The sequence below is a fragment of the Gorilla gorilla genome, chromosome 9 (genome assembly GCF_029281585.2).
Source record: "Gorilla gorilla gorilla isolate KB3781 chromosome 9, NHGRI_mGorGor1-v2.1_pri, whole genome shotgun sequence".
NCBI lineage: Eukaryota > Metazoa > Chordata > Mammalia > Primates > Hominidae > Gorilla > Gorilla gorilla.
This window is the reverse complement of record NC_073233.2, coordinates 51720270-51730504: the sequence shown is the minus strand read 5'-3', so window position 1 is coordinate 51730504 and position 10235 is coordinate 51720270. Positions and strand designations below refer to the sequence as shown.

Sequence of the window (10235 nt, the reverse complement as noted above, 5' to 3'; positions counted from 1 at the left end):
AACTCTTGACTCTCTCTGGATCATTCCCATTTTCTCCCCCAAAAGACTTTACAGATGTGATATCTCCAGTGAATGCCAACATATTCAATTTTTCTAGCAGCTGCCAGGGTAAGGACACGCCAGCTCAGCCCCACTTTTCTAGGTAGCCCCACTTTTCTTCTTTGGCACATGCATCAGCCTTGCCAGAGAGGCTGATGATCCACCCTGCACAGGTCCCATTTAACTAGCTCCTAAATCCCACTTCCTATTCTGTCCGTCTCCAGTATTTTTTTTTTTTTTTTAGTTTTCCTCCTTTAAGTTATAAAAGTAATACATGTTCATTGTAACAGGTTATTCAACAGAGTTGTATAAAGCAAAGTTCCTTATTCTCATCTAGCCCAATTTCACATACAAGTGAGTTACCAACAGTTTGATGTGTGCAGTGGTGTGATCTTGGCTCACTGCAACATCTGCCTCCTGGGTTCAAGTGATTCTCCTGCTCCAGCCTCCTGAGTAGCTGGGATTACAGGCTCCCACCACCACACCTGGCTAATTTTTGTATTTTTAGTAAAGACGGGGTTTCACCGTGTTGGCCAGGCCAACTCCTGACCTCAGGTGATCTGCCCGCCTCAGCCTCCCAAACAGTTAAACATGATTTTTGCTTTTATTTTTTTCTTACAAATATGAGATCACACCATACATATTTCTCTACATCTTGTTATTCAGAATTAACAAAATATCATGGATGTCTTTTCAGGTAAGATAAGGATGTCTGTTCCATTCTTTTCAATAATGTTGCATGCATGATATTATGTGGTATGACTGAGACATCATTTACTAAGCCATCCTATATCCTGACCCTCCTAGATGGCATGCCTGGTCTCTCATATCTATGAATGGCATGGTTTCCCTCCATTGATAAACCGCTTATCTTTGGCAAGGCTGTTTCCAGGATGGCTTAGCCTTAGAGAGGGGAGTCCTTTTCCATGCAATATTCCTGAGAACAGTCCCTGCCAAGGTAATCTCCTGGCCTTTCAGGAAAGACCCAGACAGACTTGTAAAAGCCGGTTTCACTGCCATGAAATCTGGACTTCCTTTGGCAATGAAAAAAACAAAACAAAACACAAAGCATAACTAAACCCTTAAGATATCATAAACAGGCAAGCAAAAATACAACACACAATTCTAGGCATAAACCCAATACCCGCCAGAAAGACTTAGGAAAACAATCCTTGAGAAGGCAAAAAGACGTTGTTTATCAAAGAAAGATTTTTATAATGCCAATGCTGCATTTTATTAGAGAGAGAAGAGGCCTGAAGAGAGGCAGCCTACAGAAGATTTCTGTACTCATTTAAACTGAATGCTAAAACACTCTATGTCTGAAATGTTGCAAAACTGGAAGTAAATTCTTTGAGGCAATCTGCTTTCCTAGAGCTCTTTTATGGAAGTCACATTCGAACGGTTTTAGAAATCAAAATGAAATCTCATAAAATGTATTAAGAGTTTGTCTCCTTTAGAACTAGTTACACCATTTCTGGGACTCTATCCTAAAAAAACAAAAAAAAACAAAAAAAAAATACAGGAATGCCAGCAAAGATACACATATGAGGATATTTATCCAGCATTACTTATAATTTTAAAAAATAGAAAACAAACTAAATGGTCTAAAACAGGAAAATGTAATAGTATGCAACTATTAGATATTCACAGTATTGAATTCCAAGAATAAATGCTTATGTTATGATATTAAGAGAGAAATACAATTGTATGTTCAATCTGTGTAAAAATACACATAGAAAACAGTGGAAGGAAATAAATACACCAGCATATTAACAGTGGTTATCTCTGGGTGGTAGAACCACATATTTTTTTCTTCTTCTGTTTTACTTTTCTGTAATTTAAAAACTTTCTAAAATTAACCTGCATTACTTTTATAATGGATTAAATTAAACCACACAAAAAAATAGAATTGATTCTACTGACTATTTTTAGGATCATGGGCTGGTACATATGAGAAGGAACGGGCATGGATTAGGCTAAGGGTTTTCTGGGTTGGGGGCAGTGATGAAGAAAATCCTCCAACTTTTTGGTATCTTTAAGGGTGTGGGCCCTCTAATCCAATACCTTCTACAGAACAATTAGCACACAATGAAAACTTAGTAACATCAAATAGATGACATTGCCAATTCACTCAACATTTAGTATGCACATACTATGTTCCAGGCACTAGGAGGAAATAACCAACTTTGTATTCTAGATCATTTAAAAAAAAATCAAAACTACACTTTGTCCCTATCATCATATATGAAATGTAACACATTGATTCCGTCAATTTTCCTTCCATTGTTTTCAGAAAGGCAAACAAAAAGAAAAATGAACAAGTTGAGATTTGCCATGGACATCAGGAAGGAACATATTGGAAGTAATCCCAGGACCTTCAACCGTCTCTGTTAAGTGTGTTTATTCTTCGTTAGAGCCAGCTCTGGGAAAAGAGGCAGCCAGGCAGTTATCAAACCAAGGTTTCCAGTTTCTCCTGTCTGTTCTGAAAAATTCTGACAGATGGGTCCTCTCAGCAGGACCAGTAAATGGTTATTAATCCATTCATTCAATCGGTACCTACTATGTGTCACCCTCTTTTAGGAGCTGGGAGCAATGCAGAGAATCAAGGTCCTTGCACTCATGGTACTTACATTCTAATGTAAGAGACAGGCAACAGACAAATAAAATAGAAACTAATATTATTCAGGTCATGATCACTGCTATGGAAAAATTAATAAAACAGATTAAGGAATAGAGTGACAAAAGGCTCTTTTCTAGATAGAGTATTAAGAAAAGTCTTCCCTAAAGAGGTGATATTTGAGCAGATGACTGAGTAATTGAGAGGATTGAGTGAGATGTGTATTTGGAGTAGTGTTCTATGTTGAAAGAGCAAATGCAAAGGCCCTGAGGCAGGATTGCAGCAAGAAAAGCCATCTAGCAGGAGCACTGTGAGCAAAGAGGAGAACAGATAGAAAGTGAAGTCAGGGATGAAGTCAGGCTAGATCATGTAGGGTCTTTTGGGGCATGGTAAAGGCTTCTGATTTTATTCTAAGAGTGATGAGGGGCCACTGGATAGTTTTGAGCTGGTGGGGTGGGGTAAAATGATCTGATTCAGGTTTTGAAAAATCACTCTGGCTACCATGTCAGGGGAACGAGTGTAAATACGAATTTGAGCTAAGATGCTGTTGCAGAGACCCGGTGAAAGATGATGGCGGGGATGATGAGAAGCAGTACAATTCAAGGTGTATTTTTAAGATGGAGTTCATGACTGAATGTGAGGCAAGAGCAGAAAAGCATCAAGGAAGATTCTAAGGTCTTCTAGCATAAGAAACTGAGTAAATGTTGGTGCTATTTAGTGATATGGAAATACGGGGGGAGGAGTGGGTGTTTTGTTTTGTTTTAAAGGGACATAGCAGATGCTGTTGATACCCAGCCCATATCCCTTTGGCTTTACCACATCAGTGCACACTGGTTTACTTTCAACTGCAGCATTTGCATCTTTTTGCCTGCGGGTTTTCTCCTAAACTGGAGAGAACCACTCTGCCTGTGTGCCCAGCACACCACATGGGAGCAGCTGTTAATAACCTACACTCACAAGTTGGTGTATAAATACCTCAGCTCCCTTCCCTGAGTGGGAGTGGGAAGACAGATCATTCTGACCTGTGTGTCCTACACCACCATTCCCAGGGTTCACCAGTGGAATTGAGCTCCAGTCTTCCACAGGAGTAGCAACCCTTTATTGGCCTTTCTCCCTTCCCAGCTTGTTCTCAATTCCCTGCCAACGGTTCCTGAACCTCCCAAATAAATTGCTTACGCTTGAATCCTTGCCTCTGGATCTGGTCTGGGAGAATCCAAACTAAGAGAGGGAAATCAAAAACAACTTCCAATTCCTTTTACCCCATTTTTCTTTCCATCTACTGCTAATCTCACCTTTTGGTCATTCATTCTCACTGCCTGTAGGAGGACAATGGCAGCAGAATCAAGATAATCAGTGAACCTCGGTTCTATATGGTAGGAACCAAATGGAGTAATTTTAATAAACCAGATTGCCACCTGCTCTCCCTATCCTAATCCCTGAGCCTGCTAATCATTAGTCTCCTTTTCTTTTCCAACTACTCCAATGCAGCGACCTCACCTTGCTTTCAAATTTTCAAAAATAGCAAATAATAGAAAGGACGTTGATGTGAGAGAATCTAGGGAGCTGCCAAATGGGACAGGCAGGGGAATGAAGGATTTTTTTCTGTCCCCCTTCTTCACTACACAGTTCAGCAAATGCCTGGAGACTGGAAGGCCACCAACTATTAGCAGCCACATCAAATGCTATTTATTAAGCATTGCCTCTATGAGGAACTAAATCCTCTCATCAAAAGCTGGGGGCAAAGAGACCTGACTTGCCATATGCCATCTCTCTTAGGGAAGCACATTTGTTTACACAGTAGCATTTTATATGTCACAAATGACTCAGAATCATCACTTTCCATTTGCCCTGTTGGTATGGACTGACTGTTGGGGGGAGGGGGTGAAAAAAAAAAAGCAAAAGCTGCCCAAAGATCCTTTGGCTTGAGCAAAAAAATGCTTTGTACAAATGAACTGTTGTCAATGTCCATCAGGCACTATGTAAACATGGCCACCCCTTCTACAAATGAGAAGGTAGTGGATGCATAGCCATGTTGCAGCAAGGATGCTGGAATCTGTACCCCTGGCATATCAAGGGGCACTGAGATTGGACACTGGCTGTGGAATCAGTTAGATCTGGGATCAAACTCCTGGCTAGCCATTTACTAGCTGGTGACTTTAGGGATGATATTATTTAGCTTCTTTGGGCCTTGGATATCTCACGTACTTAGTGGAGATAATAATATACTCACTCATGGCGGGGCTGAGATGGATAACAGTCAGTGACAAGCAGAGCAGGCATTGCATCGCTATTAGTTCCCTCCTCTGTTCAGCTACTTGTAGCTGAGGGCAACCTGGCAAATCTACCCTGACTCATTAAAGGCCCGAGAAAAAACCATTTCAGTGATTTTCAAGACAAGGGATTGTCACTGAGAAAACAAGGATGATGCCCATAATAAATGTTCCTCCCCAGGCCCTCGGTGCTTCTTCCCAAGGTCCCTGTGTGGTAGGTGTGAGCTTCTTGAACACTATCTCATACTTCTGCATCCTAGCACTAATTGCAGGGCCTGGCGCACAGTAGGAAAGCAAGCTTGGTGCTTTGGAAGTAGCACACACTTCTGAGTCAGACGAGCCTGGGTTCAAGTTTCAGTTCTGCCACTTGCCTTTGAGTAACTTACTTCCATGAGCCTTGGTATCCTTATCTGTAAAACAGCTAATGATGTCTACTTTACAGTGTTGTATGAACTGAGATAAGAGATGCAGAGCCTAGTACAGTGCTTGGAACATTGTAGACACTCAAAAAATGTTACCCTTTATTAAGAAATAATGAACTCATGGATAAGAAGAACCCAATTCAACGAACAACACACACCTCCACACACACACACATACACACACACAATAAAAACATGCCATATCACATTTTCGTTTATGCATATCAAGATGTAGCCCCAGCTATTTATTATAGTGCAAAGGTTTCTTCCCCTCTTTGTGCAGCATAATCATAGCAAGCTCTGATCTGTACTTGGGATGTACAGACTGAACAGATCACACAGTCCACCCCATCCCACCTCCCATCACCTCTCCATCCCAACACACATGTAAGGAAAATCTGGTTACAAATAAGGCCAAGGTAACCTCACAGCATCTCTCTCCAAATATATATTAACACAAATGGAATTCTCCTCTTTGCAGTGGAAAAAACTGACAGATGCCACCTTAATCAGTGATCAGATGTCATCGACAGCAATGTGTCTTATTAACAGCACCAATAATAAGACATATTGATGTTATGTACTCCAATATGATGCATGGAGAAACTTCAAAACCCGTCTAATCATGAGAAAACACTGGACAAATCCAAGCTGAGTAACAATCTAAAAAATAACTGAGCAGTACTCTTAAAAAGTGTTAAGGTCACGAAAGACAAGGAAATAATGAGGAACCATCACAGATTGGAGAAGACATAAAAACTAAATGCTATGTAGGACCCTGAACTGGATCTGAATAAAGTTTGTAGTTCATTTTTTTTTTTTTTTTTTTTTTGTTAAACATCGAGGTAGCCTCAAAGGGGAAAAAGATTGACAAAAGGCCCAACCAAAAGGTTCATGGAAGATGGAAAGCTAATCCTTCTGAATTTGGCTGAACAATTGGGGATGAGGAAGATTTATGAAAAGATTAAAGTCTAAGCTCCATTTTTTTCTTTTTCTTTTTTTAACCTGAGCACCAATAGTATTTTCTCTCTTATCCTTATCCCCTCAAATCCAACCTACAGTGAGAGAATAAATTTGAGCCACTTCATCGTAGTTTCAGTGGCATAATAAGCTCCTGTATTTTCATCAGTTATCAATATAAACATTAGATGGCATAAAATTAGATGGCTCTTTAGAAATAATGTGTCATGTAACTGCCAAACTGAGGTGTAATCCAAGGTTTAATATTTTCTAAAAAGTGGGCCTCTTACTTTTTAGAAGAAGTGCAGCCCACCTGCCCAATTTCAGTTAAGTTTCACTTTTAAAGTTGCACAGGAGCCCAAGTAAGCCTTCACTTTGTATCTGAGCAGAACGAGGGCCCAGGAAAGGAAAGTTGCTCATGCTCAGCCCATGTGGTGGTGAACAGAACCACTGCAGGATACCACACTACTTTCTCCCAGCTGCTATGATTTACTGCAGCCTTATTGTCCTGACAAAGAATGAGACCAGTTTACAAGTATTACGCAGTCACAGACACATGGGCCCTACCTAGACCTCTGAATCAGACTCCTTAATGCTGAAGTTTAAACATCTCTACCAGGAAAAGTGTTCTCTAAGACTCAAGTACAGAGCACGTGCTGAGACAAGATTCTTCAAGCTGGTATGTGTGTATGTGCGGGCACACACATGCTTGTACAAGTCTTAAGATGTCTAGGACGTATCTGTAGAGTTGTTCTATATCATTTCCATGTTCCTTCCCAGACCCTCTGCCCTCCATCCCAAATGCTTTTCTTGCCCCTCTCCACTGTGTCTTTGCCCACATCTTATGCTTCAGGCTCCACTCTATGTAGCATTTGACCCCCTGGCCTTTACCAGCCTTCCTGTTTCAATGTACCTGAGATGAGATGGCAGCAGCTTTGGGGAAGCAGAATCCATTCATACATTCATTCATTCATTCATTCATTCATATGTCACAGACTATTTGAAGTTCTGGGGATAGAGTCATACAATATAGACAAGATGTTTATTTTCAGGGAGCTTACATATTGATGGGAGGAGACAGTCAATAAACAAAGGAAGATACAAGAAAATAGCAGTAATGATGAGTGTTGTGGTGAAACTGAATCAGGATGATGTGACAGAGAGTAACAAGGGGGTACATGAGTTTGGGTGGTCAAGGGAGGGCTTATTTGAAGAGGTCACATTGAAATTCAGCTCTAAACAAGAGAGGGCCAGCTCTGCAATAACTGGGTGAAGAGGGTTCCAGCAAAGGGAACAGCTAGTGCAAGGACCCTAAGGCAGGATAAAACTTGGCAGGTTGAAGAGAGAAAGATAGTATGTCTGGATTATAGTGAGTGAAGGGGTAGAGAGTGGTACCAGATTGAGTCCAGATCACATAGGGCACAGTAATTAGTGGGGGAAGACAATAATTGTAAACACAAAAGTGATAGAATCTAACTTACATTTTAAACAAATATTTTGGCTGCTACTGTGTGGTGAATGGACTGGGATGGTGAAAATGGGTCAGAAGATTAGAAGCAGGGAAGTTAAATGAAAAGGATCTTGTAGTTAACCAGGTAAAGGATGATGATGCCTGGGTTAGGGTGGTGGAGATAAGAACAGTGAATGGATTTAGGATATATTTTAGAATAAAAGCGGATAGAATTTGTTGATGGGTGAGCTGTGGGGAATGAAAGAGGGAATCAAGATGTTCCCAGGTTTTTGCTTTGAGTGCACTAATGATGGCACCATTAGTTGACATAAGGAGCCCTGGGAGAGGAAGAGATTGGGGGCAGGAAAGGAAGAGTTTGACTTAGACATGTTGATTTGAGATATTTATTAATGAACTCGCTGAAGCCCCCATCTCATACTTTGTATCTATCACTATACCAAGAACTATGAGATCCAAGACCTTGCCTTCCTTTTCAATTCCTTGTTAAGCAGGAATAAAGTGAAAGATTACTGAATAAAATATTCAGTTTTTTTGCAAAACACTCTTACGTTCAGAGGTTTGGTAGCAGAGCCATATCTTCCCAGGCAGGCATAAGTAGCCAATCAATCTCCATGTCATACCAAGCAATGGTCCAAGGGGCAAACTAATTAAAAATTTAATCCCATGATTTTCATCTTAATCTCTTTTTCCCATTAGCTTTGATCAATGCCCACAACTACAATTTAACCAAACTTTTCATTTAGATAAATGACTCAGTGGGGTACCTATTTAGTCCGTTTGTTATGAACCAATGGATAACTAAAATGTATATGCTAATTACTAAAGACCACACACTAATTTTCAAAGCACTTTATTAGCACAAAAGCTGTGTTCCTGTTATCAAATGAAATGCGCTTCCTATGTTACACTCAGTAGTTGTTCAAACCAGTTTCTCTTGACTTCAGTAGCCAAATTGCAGCATGCTGTGTAGGTACACAGTGCACTTGAGAAATGTCTGCACATCCCAGCCCTGCACTATATCACAAGCAGTAGTGAAAGGTGTAGCAAATAAGAAGATTCCATGAACTTCTCAGCTACCTGGGACTTCTGCTGCACCCTGAAAAAAAAAAAAACATCAGGCTAGAAACCACATAAAACAACTAAACCAGACTGAATGCAGGGGCTGCTATGAGGAAGAATGAACTTTGCAGCCTGTTCCAAATGCTAAGGTGAAGGAGGTCCTGGCTCTGCTCACTAGGTGTGCAAGTCAGGAGATATTCATTTCGTGACCATCCATCCCTTCCTATCACCTGTGGTGAAATTTCTACTGCTTTCAAGTCTTCCAGCCCCTATTTGAATGCCAAAATTCGTAAGTTCCTTCAAGTAAAAGAGATCTTCATTTTAAAAATAAAAGTCAATGGCTCTGGTCTCCTGTAGCCTTTTCAGCCCCTGTAACAGTGCTTTCTCACTTAGATTTTCACTGTCACTTCAATAAAGGGGTGAGAAGAGAGAACGGGCCTGCGATCAACGAAAACTATTCAGTAAAAACTCTTCATGCCAGCCATGGCCCCAGAAACAGGAGGAAAGTTTACCAGACAGCAGGAGTGGGTGGTGGCTGGGCCCAGTGGAATGGGTAAACCTAAAAGGGGACGAAAATGGTTTTCAGGCTGCTGTGGCCCTCTCTACACACAAATTTTCCATGAAGTCCTGGCTACTAAGCATCACTGTCTCTGCGCAACCGCTGCACCTGCCACTTCCCTCAACCCATTAATAATCGTGTTCCTGGGAGGATTTTCATCCCCAATTTACTGGACATGCCTCCGAGCCACCTCCCCGCTCCGGCCCTCCCTCTCGTTGGTCGCCTTCAGACTCCCCGACACGCGGGACGGCCCCTCCCCCCACCCTCCTCACCGGCTAGCCGCGGCCAGCAGAGCCTTCGAGCGGCTCTGTCAGGCTGCCCTGGAGCGTAAGCAAGAAGAAGGAAGAAGAAGGCGCGAAGGAAGAAGACTTCCTCATATTCTTGGCTTCCAAGGGGCGCTAGGGCAACAGAGGGGGAAATGACGTAGCTTCCATCCAGGAAGCGAAAATTGGGCGCGGGTCCAGGAAGCCTCCATGTTGTGTGTGGCGGATGAGAATTTCAGTGCTCGGCATCTGGGTCCCAGCAGAGAGGCCCCGCAGAGAGGATAGACTAACCGACTCCGCCTCCTCTCCCTCCTCTGCTCCTCCCCTCCTCCCATCCCCCCTCCCTCTCCTTTCTCCGTGTACTAAATGAGTGCTTCAGAGCCCAGTGAATAGGATGGACAAACATTTAAATTTCCTAGCCGGAAACACTGAAAGGATGAACTGTCAAGAGGCGTTTGAACCAGAGGGACTCCATCTTGAATAGGGGCTGCATAAAAGAAGGCGGAGACCTGCTGGGATGCATTCCCAGGAGGTTAGGCATTCTAAGTCACAGGATGAGACAGGGAGGTCAGCAC

At 41.9% G+C, this 10235-nt stretch overlaps 1 long non-coding RNA gene across 1 annotated transcript; it reads right to left on the bottom strand.

Annotated features, from left to right (window-relative positions):
- Window positions 1–8613: 8613 nt before the first annotated feature.
- Window positions 8614–9949, bottom strand: LOC101152210 (uncharacterized). Its single transcript, XR_002007740.2, has 2 exons — window positions 9670–9949; window positions 8614–8875 (listed from the first exon to the last, which is right to left on the bottom strand). It is a non-coding gene; the product is annotated as an uncharacterized lncRNA (long non-coding RNA).
- Between the last annotated feature and the right edge of the window lie 286 nt (window positions 9950–10235).